General features: G+C 32.5%; 1 protein-coding gene across 6 annotated transcripts in view; it reads left to right on the plus strand.

Moving 5' to 3' along the window:
- Positions 1 to 14,190, plus strand: part of LOC119069202 (polypyrimidine tract-binding protein 1) — a 231,769-nt gene that overhangs the window by 122,994 nt on the left and 94,585 nt on the right. The window lies entirely within an intron of this gene.

The raw sequence follows: 14,190 nt of genomic DNA on the forward strand, positions 1-14,190 counted from the left end.
TTGATGTATGCTTTGACAGTGGGCAAAATGAAGACCATTGGAGAAGAGAGGAAACTTACAAAACAAAAAGAAACGAAACGAAAAGCCATTCTTTATTTGCACTCTTACGAAGGACGTAGTGTTATTTGTTGAGCGCTAGTTTACCAACCAGTCGCAATCACCACATGCTTGAAACAGGTTCCTCTACGATTGCGGTACCACAAATTCCATTTCACATGGAAATGAGTCTCTTCGATTGTTCACGTAAATTTTGATCTGCAGGGAAAATTGTCGCTAGACAGGAATTGCTTCAGCTGTTTTTCAGCTGGTCCACTCATTTGACGTTTTTTTCTTTTATTTTTTGATGCAGCCAGTTCTGAACATCACGAACAAATCTGCTTATACTTGTTTATAGTCTTCACACGTATAGTATAAGCACTGTCGGTTGTATAGAAAATGATATTAGTTCTCAATATTACACAACGTCTTCCATAGGATCAGTTTAACAAAATTGTAAAAATGAATATCTTGAACTTCATTTTAACTGGTTCTGGTGTACTTTCCAGAGAGAATATTTCGACTTTTCTTATAGGAAAGTAACAGAAAACGAGAGAGAATATTTCATGAATTTGAATAAACAGTCGGAGGAAAGTTGAATTTTCGCCTTCGCCTCGTACTGCTTAAAAAGTCAATACATAAATGCACTGTTTTATGAAAAATATATTTTGACAGTGTGGTAATGAATGAATGACAAGAAAATCCACCAAACACGAGTTTCCTTTTTTCAAAATGTTTTTATTTTATAATTGATTCCGTGAATTCAAATGAATATACAGCCTCAAAGCATATAGTTAACAAAAAAAAACGGTTCATATTTTGTGTGATCCGGCCTCATAATATATATATATACATGTATGTGTGTGATGCAATAGATCCATCCCGGACAAGAATATTTAGTTGATATTATTTCGCCTTTTTGACTTTTGAAACTCGCTACGCTAATTAGCGTGTAATTTAACATACATTATAATTTTAAATAATTGTCTGACAACATTTGCTCAAATAAAACACCAGTTCGATTCGCTATCAATTTAAATTTAATGTATCAATTCATACGACTAGCAGCATCCACCAGGTAAATTTCTCATTAACGTATTTCCCTAATAATAATTTCATTTAATTATTTAAAACAAAATTACACATCTACCCATTTTACATTATATCCCTGTATATGATGTACATAAAAATAGATGTCATTTAACTAACTCTCATCCATTCCGTTGTTATTTACAATGTCAGCATTACGACGAGGAAATTAAAAAAAAAAACAATTGTAATTAGTCATTAATTTATCCGATCATTGAAATATCAACATTGTGTCTCCGATTATTTAAACAAATAAACAAAATTAATTAATTCATGCACATTATTTTGTTGAGAATATGCACACCGTCATATTGTTATAGTTGTTCGTTATTGTACTTAATATTTGTAACAATCCGCGAGCACAAACTGCATAATTAATTTTAATTTTTCGATATGAAATGGAATATGTAAATAATTTAGACAATTTTAATTACCATTATTTTATTTATTATTCAGTTTAACACCCAAGCGTCTGTGATACATGAGCCGAGAGTGATCGAAAAAGAGTTAGAGGGAGGTAGAGAGTGTGTGCGTGTGTGTTCACGTAGATATGTACCGGTGTTATCTACACATAAACCATATAAATGATGGTGTCGTGCATACTTTGCAAATTTATTTATAATTTCATATTACATGTCTCTTGTGTGAATTTATTCAGCTAATATTAGCAAAATGTTCAACGTCTAATTAGACTTGTCACCTTTTACCTAGTGCAAACAGACTCCGTAATGCGTTTCTGACACATCTGCACTTTTCGTATTTTCATCGGGCTTAATGTGCACATACATATGCCTTTTCATCTATTATGCGATCGGGGGGGATATCAAACACGGTACCATCTTTTATCAAACAAACGCATGAGGACTATGTTTACAGTCACGTTAATTGCTAATTTCAAAAGATGTCGGTCTGTCTTGACGAAATTTCGAATTTGTTCGTTCACAAGCGGGGTGGTCGTTGAACACAAACACAATTATTTTACCAAGTTCGTTCGTTCGTTTTTTTTTTTTTGTATTATGTTTTGTGTTCTGAGTTTAATCATACTCAAAAATGTTACAGTTTTAGTTTTACAACATACATAACGAACGAAGTTTTGAAGTATCTGGTGGAAAAAAAATTATTTATGCAAGTGCTGGAGCAGCAGAGCTTTTTATTTATTTTTTTTCCAGCATTTGTTTCACCTTATTACTATGACGTCGTCTAAAATTAAAGTTTAACCCTAGTATAAACGTATTAAGCAAACATGATACAGTTTTCATTATACATATGGTAAAGTGAGGAGGTAGATGTCCAATGTAATTATATTTTTGATACTTGAAAGAGATGAGCTGATTTCACGTTTATCTTTTTTTCATTTTTTTTTTAAATTTAGCCCAATTTAAGCTGACAAAACATCGCCTCTTCACATAAACATTTTTGTGTTGGGTCGGGTCTAATATTAAAATTCATCCAAAGCCTAGACTAGGGACATTTTATCCATACTCTTTGTTTTTAAGCTTAGCCAATTGAACCAGAAGAATCGCTCACTGGTTAGTCGTAAAGATAAAATTTGAGATGAGAAAAATATAGCCATAATTGTGTCACAGCACTTGAACGAATTACCGCTTAATCTTACTAATTCTGTATTTTACTGTATATGTCGGCTACTGGGACGTTCCAATCCATCTATTCAAAAGCAATCACATTTTTTCACGATTGTGAATAGAATCTGCGACTAATTTGAAAGCATTTTCTTCTTTCTACTTTCTTAAACTTCAACTGCTAGACAATTGTCCCTATTATCGTGTAACGTTCGCTGTTCGTTTTTCTTATTATCTTTTAAGCTAATACAGTTGTGGATCAGTTGTCCATTCTGTATTTGATGCTGTACATATTGTCTGAAATTACATGTATCAACCAACATCAATACAATTTATTGATTTCACTTTATGTGTCTGATGTCATACCACTGTGTGTTGTACACCAATCAAACAAAAGTTATCTTGTTTCTTTTTCCTCTGCTCCAGTAAAACTCTTCATCGTCATTTTGTTATCCTCCATTCATTTGAAACTGAAATCGACAGCTGTGTCACGTCAGTGAACAAACATTGTTGTAACTAAATTTAGTGTAGAATTACTTCTTAATTCACCTTTAAACCCCATTTAATGCCTGATAGAATATTGTTTGAGTCGCTTCTCTACACGTACTAACGTACAAAATTGGAAAATTATTCAGAGGGAAAAGTGAACAAACGTATGTAAACTACTGGGTACATACGGTTCTGCTGTTCGTAAAATGTATTGAACTGAAGAATATTTTATGTACGAAATTTTCTCTGAAGGTATAGCTCGAAATTGTTATTTTGTAGTGATACAAATAAGGTTTTTCTATAGCTGCATTAGATCGATAGTATAAAATGGTCCGGAAAATTTATAGATTTGTACATCTAGTTTCTCCATAGTGTGTACTTCTTTTAATGATGCTTACTGGGTGGGTTCGTCCAATATCTCGTTCAGTAAACGAGAGAAACCGTCTTTGTTCATGATAATTATCAATACGATCGATTACGAGATGCTTTTAATTTTTAATTAAAACTAATTTCGCCGTGAATTCCATTGTGCTCTCGAAAATAGAGTTTACTGTTTGCAAAGCGTTAATGATGATGTTTTTCATTTCATTTTGTTTGTTTGTTTGCGATTTTTGCGAAAGTGCAATATAAGAACAGGATGATGGGTGACCAGTGCTTGGTTACACGCTACATTAAATTTATCGCAGAAAAATGAAAAGAGAAATGGAGAAAAAACCAAGGAAAATTTAAGAATTCGGCGAATTTCGCGAAATTTAAGAATGTGGGATTACAAGATTAAACGGCCACTGCGTCGACCGGTCGGTAAATAATCGGTGTATAATTACATACGAAAGTTTAAATTCACTTGTTGGTAGTTCATTATATTTAGATGGCTAATTCGAACTAAGTGTTCAACGTGTAAGTGGAATTAGCAACAAATCAACGAAAGGGTGCATCAACCATGTGTGTAATATGTAATAATTAAGCAACAGATTATCATGAAAAACAAGGCACTGCTGGACTAAAACGTAAAAAAATATGTGAAAATGTATATGGAGCTGTAACCAGTATGCCACATCCATAGAATTTCCCTTTTTAAGTGAATTTCTTTGTATAGAAAAGGAGTTCTTGGTTGTAACAATGTAGTTGGACACACTAATACACGGTCCGATTCCATTCACTTATTTTCTAATTTGTGGTGATGGCGGCTATCCTATTTTATCTAGGGTTCCCATTTTTGAGTTTTGAAGTAGGATATTTTGGCATAAAAAAGAGGACTCGTTTATCAAAAAAATGAGCGAAAAATAGATTTTCTGCGAGGAATAACACCATGTGCACCGAATATTATCTTTTCTACTCCTATAAAATTTTCTTAAATTCATATTTCCTGCGAGAATTAGGGTGTCTCTAAAATAGGACGAATGGAATCCCTACTTTTATCGGAGGCAACCGATACCACTGGCTCCTATTTTCTGAAAACTGAGTCAAGAGTGTTTATTCAGTTTTTCTTCTTTCTCCAATACTTGCAACAAATGCTGGAAAATTTTGTCGGTAATGAAATACAGCTACAAAGGTCTGTCATACCATTTTCGAACATTTCTTTCACCTCTTGCACAACGCAACCGACTTTGGACTGTTGCGTGTCATTAAATTTTACCGCCGAATGGATTCCTGAAAAATCCAATCAAAAATCAATTCAATTTGAATTTTAGTTATTCATTTCCACGTGAACAAAAAAAAAATCAAATTTTATCAATTTCACAACAACAACAAAAGCAACACCGATTCATTACAACCAATTTTATAATTGACGTCATCTGTCAAATTTAAAATTGATCGTTCAACAAATTCCCACTTCCTCACAATGATTGGCATCTCACAAGAAATCTGTTCAGCTGACAAGGAAAACTTTTATCATAACTTTGCTTTTCCATTTTCAGCAACTAATAAATTAATAAATTTTAATACTTTTCAAATGTACAAGTTTTACAAAGCCATTCTTTATTCCCCAATGAATGAACAAATATATACTCGATTTTTTTTGTGATTTTTTTTATGGGCGATGAAAAATTGAAGCTTTTTTGCGGTAGAAATATTTGTATGAAAATTACAACATAGTAACAGTAGCAATGGCAAAAGAAGATGGTTTGGTGTATGGTGTTATGAGATGATGATGGTGTGGTTAAATGTGGGTATTGGGGCGCCCAGGAAGTATTCTAACTGGAAAAACTTTCCTAAAATATATAACTCAATTCGCTGTAATCCGATTGCAACGGTTGAGTGAATGAGCGAGAAAAACTTTTTCACATCGAATTGTATTCCTTGTATATATAATTAATATTGGGGAAGGAATTAAGAATAAAAAAAAGGTAATGCCGTGCCATCGGTTTTGTCCATTTATTTTTGTTATATATATATATATATATATATATATGCATATAAAATACACGAAAAGTGTATAGACGATATTTTTATTATACTTTTGCATGGAAAGACTATGTCTGTGATCTGATTTCAATAATATGGAAGGTGTTTATGTAGATATATATTCGATGTACATATATCCTATATCTATATGAGTGTGTATAAATGGAGGGGATGTATAGAACTAAAAGAAATAAAAACTGATTTATATTGAGCGCTAATGGAAATAAGGGGTTGTAAAATATTATATCACGGTTGGTTACCTTATTAATGGATGAAAGTGTTTGGTGAATCTGGAATTAACATCATCCCGTACAAGGTAATCAAGGTGAGAAATTTAGGTGATTATGCTTGGTGTTACAGTGGGGCTGCTGCGTTATAAATCAAGCTTATCGCAACATGAACAATTAATTGGAAAACAAAACTAGTCGATACACATATTAAAGGCATTGAGACGCTGAAAGGGCAGCGAACCATTATTTTACTGTAAACTTATATTTTCCACCCATCAATCGTACAATACATATCGACAAATGATGGAAATCACACTATGGCACACAATATAATTTGTACCATTAAAAATTGTAGTTTTTTGAACTTAAAAACAAGATGCAAGCTTTAGCAGAGATTTGATGTAATCAACGCCATAATAAATTGTTGACTATGTATCTGGATGAATTGAGATTTTTTTTTGCAAGAGTTCAATGTCATTTTAATCTTGAAGCCCCGTTCAATATTTGAATAAATGTCTTCATTTGTTAACATTTTTGAATTTTGTTATTAAAACATTTTAGCCAATATTGTCAATCGAATCGATCTTTCAATCAAAGGGGTGAAAGATTTTTATTGAACTTTCAACAAAATTAAGTCAATGAAGCAGTGAATCCAAACACAGAGTAGTGAATAGAATACCGATATTATCAAAGCTGCCATTCGTTAGCATTCAATGCGGAATATTTTGACAGGTTTAAAACATCTCATCATTGTATAGATATTGGTAGAACAATGCAAATTGAAAGCTGTCACTAAATAAACTTCTAGTGAGAAGCTGACACTCTACGCACTCGTAATCTTCTAGATTTCAGGGTGAAACCACATAATTCAAATAAATAATCAGCATCTCGTTGTCATTTCTAATAATGACGAAAAAATACGAATCATAAATTGTGGTGTTTGTAACAAAATTAATGACATTAGCAATATGTTGCAGCCTACATCTGTACGGTGGGGACTGTCTGATTTATGCTACATTTTCGTTAAATAGAAATATCGGATTGATTTTAGAGCTAACATGATTCCAATGATTATTACTATTCTGTTTTACGTACCGGTTCACTTCTTACAATATTCTTACAACTTTAGCCCCGTACGAAGTACAAAGGGGCTTATAGGATTACGATGCAGTGTGTAATTGATGGAATTCGAAGCAGACGGTAAGGGCAAAGTGTTTGCCTATGTTCATAGATGACGAATCCGCAATAAAAATTTTGTCTGTCCGTCTGTCCTTCTGTCAGTTACATTCCTGCATATCCATAAATTCGTCAATGACCCGGTAAGAATCATGATCAATTCTCCAGTATTTTCAAATTTTTTATGTTTTCGTTCGTATGTGAAAATATCTTGTAAGATCATTTTATTCTTCCTGAGCGAAGGAAGGCTGGCAGCAATGAAACAACTCTTCTAAATATTTGCTATGTAAGAGAATGTTTCTGCCACCAAAGCATACTTAAAACTCATAAGCATAAAACATGCGATTCATACAACAGAACTGTACATTATACATAAAAATGATTACTCTGAAGAGACAGTATCTCTACGGGGTGATAAAAATATCGGAATTCTGATCAAAATCTATCAAATTTTAGAATAAATTACTCTCGTACCCTTGTGACTTTTGACGCTTTATATCGATTTTCCCGCCACGGAAAAATCTTTTTTTTTATAGTCCCTGATGACAGGTTTATTGAATTCACATTATTTTGTATTTGTAATTTAGAACGGAAACAATGTCATTAAATACGTAAAGAAAGAAAAAAGCTGAAACACTTTTTCACACGACTTCAATTATATCATTTGGTTTTCTTTCATTTGTTCCCAATTAGGTCCACCTCTAACTCAATCATTATCGTTTAATGTGATACAACTAGCAAATCAAATTTCTGCTTCAATTTCAGTTAACTCAAATAAGCAATTTTTATTTATTCCGTTATTTCATTTGCTTAACTGGAGACCAGTGAAGGGAAGATCTCTCGCAGCTCAGACGAAAGATAATCAATATTGTTATGAACCATTAACATGGTGTATTATTATTGAGAAAAACCAATCCCCGAAATAGCTATAAACATTTTCATTACATCATTCATAAATATCAAATATTGTATTGATTGCTTATCATTTCTGTATACAAGTGAAATAGAAACTGACATCCAATATTTTCTTCTTTATAGCAACAAAAAAAAAATGACAAAACAAACATAAAAACGTTTACCTTTTTCCCTTGAGTTTTTCATATATAACACATTCATATTTAATAAACATTTTTAAGGTAAGAATTTTTTTCTTCTTCTCTCGTTTCTTTGCTGGAATATGTATCATAGTACTAGCTATATATGTGTATAAACTGCGCAATTACCACCCCTCGACAAAGAAAGAAAAGATTTTTTTTGTTCAAAAATCCCAGATGATCTATATCTAATACGATTTGCAGCAGCATATTTTTGGGTGAGCTAATGTTGCGGAAACAATTCACACTTATATAGGAAACTAAGAAGCATAAAATTGAAATGTGTGTGACTTTTCATGGGATAAATCAATTTTCGGAATGTTATTTTTACTTGAAAGAATATATAGCTACATTACACCATCTATACCTATATGAACTTTACTCAAAATGTGTAAAATGAAAACGATAACGTTCTGCCACACATCGATTGACCGAAAGAAAGAATGAAAAAAAGTGCCATATCGGATAATGTTGCAAATATTTTGATTTATTTATTGACACACTAAATATACGTGTGTGACTTTTGTCGTAGAAGGGCATGAAAAATGCGAATATATTAGCGTTGGTAATACTCCGGGGACGATGCTCAATTTAATCTGAAACCAACCATCGTTTTCCACACAAAAAATCGATTTTTTTTATTCAAGAGTAAATAACTTTTAGTTAAATTTTATCGAATGCAGTCAAGTTTCTTCAACTAATAGAGGCTTCGTGTCTCAAATATGTTGCTATTTTATCAGCTAATAGAGAGAAAAATATTGCGAACTCAAATACGTCTGCTATACCAAACAGTATTTAAAAGACACTAAAATAGTATTTTAGAAGGACCGAAAACGGATTATTTAGAAGAAAGAGGTCAAAATCTCAGAGGACGCAGCCGATAATGATGACAGGTTGTGATTGGACGGATGATCCATTGGCGTTATAAGAGACTTCGGTTGGCCTGCAGAGGCGCCACATTTTTTTCAGCGCTTCTTTATTTGAGCTCTATTTTCTGGTGAGCTAACTTCACTCTGGTAAAATATGCATGAAATGTCATAGCAGTGAAATTAGTTCACAAAAAATTGACATTAGTAATTTCATGACGAAATGTACTAGAAATGTAATAGAATTCTTCAAAAATCTATTACATTTGAGCTGTAGTTTCCAAGCAGTGTTTCCCTAAACACCTATAGAGAGATCAGAATCAGTTTTGAATCAGTTCAGAATCAGTGATCTGATTTGAAATCTGAAATTTAAAGATTCACTTAGGATCAGGATCAGTCCAGAACAATCTGTTCTGAGTCCTAATCAAAACACAAGAAGCGGAGAAATGACAGAAAATGTATGAGCGTTATCTCATTTTATTTCATTTCTAGTACGAATCGGAGAAAATTCATGTGAAAATTACTTGTCGCACGAGAGGTTAAGTATACAGCTAATTAAAAATATCAAGAATTTCCGAATAGTCCGATGTCAGATAAAAAATGACGATTTTAGAGAACCATAATTTCTCTTCTGACAATATTCGTGAACGATCCCCAAAATTAATCTCAATTTAAACGGTAGCACCAACATTTCAACTACTTTATAAGTAATTTGACATCAACAAAAATTAAATGTTAAAACGAAAAGTAGGATCTATTTCGCATTTTTAAAATTAAAATTAAAAAAATGAAAAAAAGTTGAAAATTGCAATTCGAATGTTTATAAAAAAGAGCTGAACACAATTTTTCGATAATCGGATCATCACAAATGATTGAATAGAAAAGTGGAAGTAGAATTACAATCCTGCCACGAAACGCGTGCTACCCTTCGTTATAGAGCAGTTAAAAAAAAAGAATTACCATTTCCGAATCAAACTTATTGTCTGAATGTTATAATGGATGAATGGATTGTGCATATTATTTTCCAATTAAAATTCTTTCATTTAACCCCAATATTTCAGTGTATAATCTAATGACGAAATGATGGACGCACGAATAGGAAATTAAAATTCAAAATGAAACATGTAGCGAATTTAGTTTTCCCATGCCGGAGGTTAATTCCTGTTTCCGTGAATGTAGCATTAATTGAATCAAAAATAAATGAAATAAGAGGCGTTTCAATGTACGATTTGTATTTTTGGTAAGCTATTTTACGGGCACACAATGTATTTTTGTACAGGATTTGGGATCGCATATAAATATTAGATTTGCAATGTTTTGAGTCTAGATGGTTCGGTTAAAGACTAAACCATTTTGTACACGGTATAGCATTCCTTTTATATTATGTAGTAATAACACTCACACAAAATGGGATTTATTTCTGTTCGGGAAAAAAAGGGCGACGTTTTAGCGATAGAAGCACTTACCAAAAAACCAAAGAATGACTAAGCTAAAATCCATTTACTCTTTACAGTTTTTATTTATTTTAAACAACAATGAATTTATTATTTAGTCGCTCATTGACATGTGGGAAATTTAAAACCCGCAGTTATTCCAGTGTCTGTGCACACATGGTTGGATGGAACTTAAATAAATAATTTTCGTCTCTTTAACGTTGAAAACGTTTTACTTTTGTCTGTTTTGGCGGTATCACCGAAAAGTTTTGAGATTTTTATGAAAAAACATTATACGAAAATTGTATTGGCATGAAGTGCAAAGCGCCAGGGTATGGATGAGTCAACCAATGTTGAAAAGTTTGTTCAATATAAATGTTTCGTTTGTTAACTAACTCAGTAACTGACTATTACCAATAGTGCACATGTGCCGACATACGAATATAATTATTGGAAGCAAAGAAGGACGAGCACACTTCACTTCGAAAAATAATCAATCTCGATATTTATGATAGTACTATTGAACTATGAGTCGGTACAACATTAGTGGGAGTGGATGTTTAAGACAGTGTGACGGAGGAGTTGTCGAAACTTCAATAAAATAGTGTGACGTCATTCGCAGACGACCCGTTTTTGTAATTTTAATATCATTTGTGTGCACTTCAGTAATATTCCTATCGTACAGTACATTTTCGGTAGGAAGGCAATCGATAAAAATATGAATAATTGCAAGAATTCTCATTGCTTAGTTTATCTTGGAAACGTTTATATGGGCCGACCAAATCTGAAGTCAAACCAATAAATGTTTAGCTTTCAACGAAGATCTACCTAATCTTATACATGCAACAAGAATATCACCAGTATCAAGTCTCGTAATTCTTTTGATTTAAGTATCTCAAACAAATCGACAACAGACATCTTTTACTTAATTGAATTCAGTACTAACTTTGCTATAACTGTACGATCTGCCAACTACTCTAAAAATTTTTTTTTTTTAAGTTCAACGAAAAGTTGACGCTTTTCCGTATTTCACATGTATTTCGCGTAACACCTAGTAGTTTATAAACAACGGAAGTACTAGATTTCACCTCAGCATACGTGTACATGTGCGAAAAGCACCTGAGATGTTGACATATACACTTGTGTCAAAACCAGTTGATTACATCTTGAATCTTAACAATTACAAAATGAAATTGACGATCGAAATTTTCAACGTTATTTTCATAATCTCTACTTTATTTCGCTTAAAAACCCATTTGATGAAATTTCTCCATGTAAATTGAGAGGGAACTGGAGCAGTTCAAAAATTCAAAGAACAAATCAACTTAATTGAAAAAACAAACATCAAAGCAAACAGTATTAAACATAATACTGACTTGAAGAGGTCCTTAACTTCAAGATATTTCAGAAATTATTTACCATTATTGTCATTAGTTACTAGAATGCTATCATCTATATATCATTACCCTTCCATTAAAGCCTTTTTTCTACTCGGTTTGTTTGTTTTGGTTTACTTGGCTTCAAACAAATACTTTTATTCAATAAGAACAATAAAACTATGTGATTCTCCGACTAAACATCTATTTTAGCAGTGTACTCCTATTTCGATAAAGTCACCTGTCTCTCTTTCACACGTACAATAGCCAGGTGAGCGTATAAAACATATCTGTACTACGTGCCAAGTAATTTTGCCACAATTTTTCCACAACTTTTCCATCTTCGTCCAGCTCACCATTATCATTCTCTCTTCGTTTCATTCCAATCACTAGTTGCGCTTTGTATAAGCTTGTATATTTACGTTCCATATTATGTACATTATTGTACGTGCCAACCTGTTACACCGAAAAGAATGAGGTTTTTGCCCTTTCCTCTTATTCTTTGCATTTTTGGCTAAACAAGTTACTGTTTTGTGTTCAGTTTAGATTCAACTTCTCACTCGTTTATGTATGAAGATTTCAGTAATATATTCCAAATGTTGTACTCAAAAAATATCTTTTTCTTTGAATTTTGTTGGAGTATTTAAAAAAAAAACTTCTTTATATATCCAATGCGATGGTTCTACATTTCTTCTTTTCGTCCGTTCTGCATAACAAAGGCATTACATAGAATCAACACTTTGTTATGTGCTCAGCCCCTCCATTTCAAAACTGTTGCTCTTTTTCTCCAGTTTATACACATGCTCAACAAAGTTCTACGCTCATTTTCATTTGTGTTATGCAGTTAGCGAGGAAAATGAAGTTGTATTGAAAATCGTATTCGGCGAAGGACCAGTGGCACAGATAATAAGTGCTACAAGCATTCGTTTATCTACTGCTTGATTTTAGCAATTGTTGCACACTGTACGTTATTTACACGAAGATTTTTTCGTTTGTTTAATTTGTGTGCATAAAAGTTTTTGTACGGTGAATCGATTGTTTGTCAAACGTGTATGACATAAGTTCATGCAATTGATATACATTTCGGCAATTGCCTAATGTAAATTTCATAACAGAAGTCGATGTTGCCTAAATTTTTATTTTAAACTTTTATTCAAAAAAAAACTCAAATTGAATTACGACCAATGGTCGTTTTGACAGAATATAAAATATCTCGCCTAAATTTCGATTTCTTGAAAAGTTAAAAGACGGAGTCGTTCAGTTTGAACAACAATCGAACAGGGCTGGCACTAAAATCAAAAATGTGCTGAGCACCCTTTAAACAATAAAAGTTCTAAGTTCATGATGCTAAAACACAGATAAATATTGAGTTTTTTCAATTTCATTGGTCCCTGAAGTAGCTTTCAGGTCTTTCAGTTTGTACCTCTTAGAAAATCGATAGAAAATCTGACCCGACAAGTCATTGAAATAAATGTGAAACAAATCATTGACTGACCATTGAAATGTGAACAAAAGTTTCCTGATTTAAGATTTCGAAGACGGCGAAGCTCGTTTTGAAACTGTACTTTTGATTGATTTTCAGCTATTTTTTGTCTCTGTTTCTATTACGACGCTAGCATTAAAATGTGCCATATACTTGACAAAGGCAAAAATTTGATTTTCCTTAATAAATCAATCAAATAAATTGTTCTAATTTTGAGTATTATGAAGTGATCCTTCAATAATTTTCTTTTCTATTTCGTATTTTCAGGTAAGAACCAATTGAAGAAAGAGATACTTCAGTCAAGGATGGACTTAAGTGCAAATTGTGTAAGTCATACGCTTTTAGCTGTACTCTTATGAGGTATTACCAAACTCTTACAATTTAATTCATTGTTATTGCTAAGTACAGCACACTGGTTAACAGTAGGACAAAGAAAAATTCTTTACGTTCTGAAACAGTAGTTGCATATTGCATATTTTGGTGCTGAAAGCTTCGTCCTATACCTGCCATGTTGGAATATTTTAATAGAAAAATAATTTACGTACAAAAAATTGTCTTCTATCCGGAGAAATGCTAAACGAAAATTCTAAAGCGCTTAAGCTGGCAGTGCAAAGATTTTAACTGAGGAGATGCCACATAAATGTGCATGTGTCTTTTGACAATACGGGTTTCTTTACGTCTTTGGTTTATGAAGATCTTAATAATTGTAAATGCAGCAGAGCAAATATTTAAATTAAATATTTCCACATTTAAAATGCTCCTGGTTCTTATCGGTATAGGAATGCGTTAGATTCGATTTATGATCATCTATAGTATCGCTAGTTCCTTGCCCGACATTTACACACACACAAAAACGCCCGAAAAATATTTCGTGAAATTGTCTTTCAAATATCATTTACTATTGTGGGATAAGGTAATTGTAATAAAACTTA

This window comes from Bradysia coprophila (genome assembly GCF_014529535.1).
Source record: "Bradysia coprophila strain Holo2 chromosome X unlocalized genomic scaffold, BU_Bcop_v1 contig_26, whole genome shotgun sequence".
Taxonomy (NCBI): Eukaryota; Metazoa; Arthropoda; class Insecta; order Diptera; family Sciaridae; genus Bradysia; species Bradysia coprophila.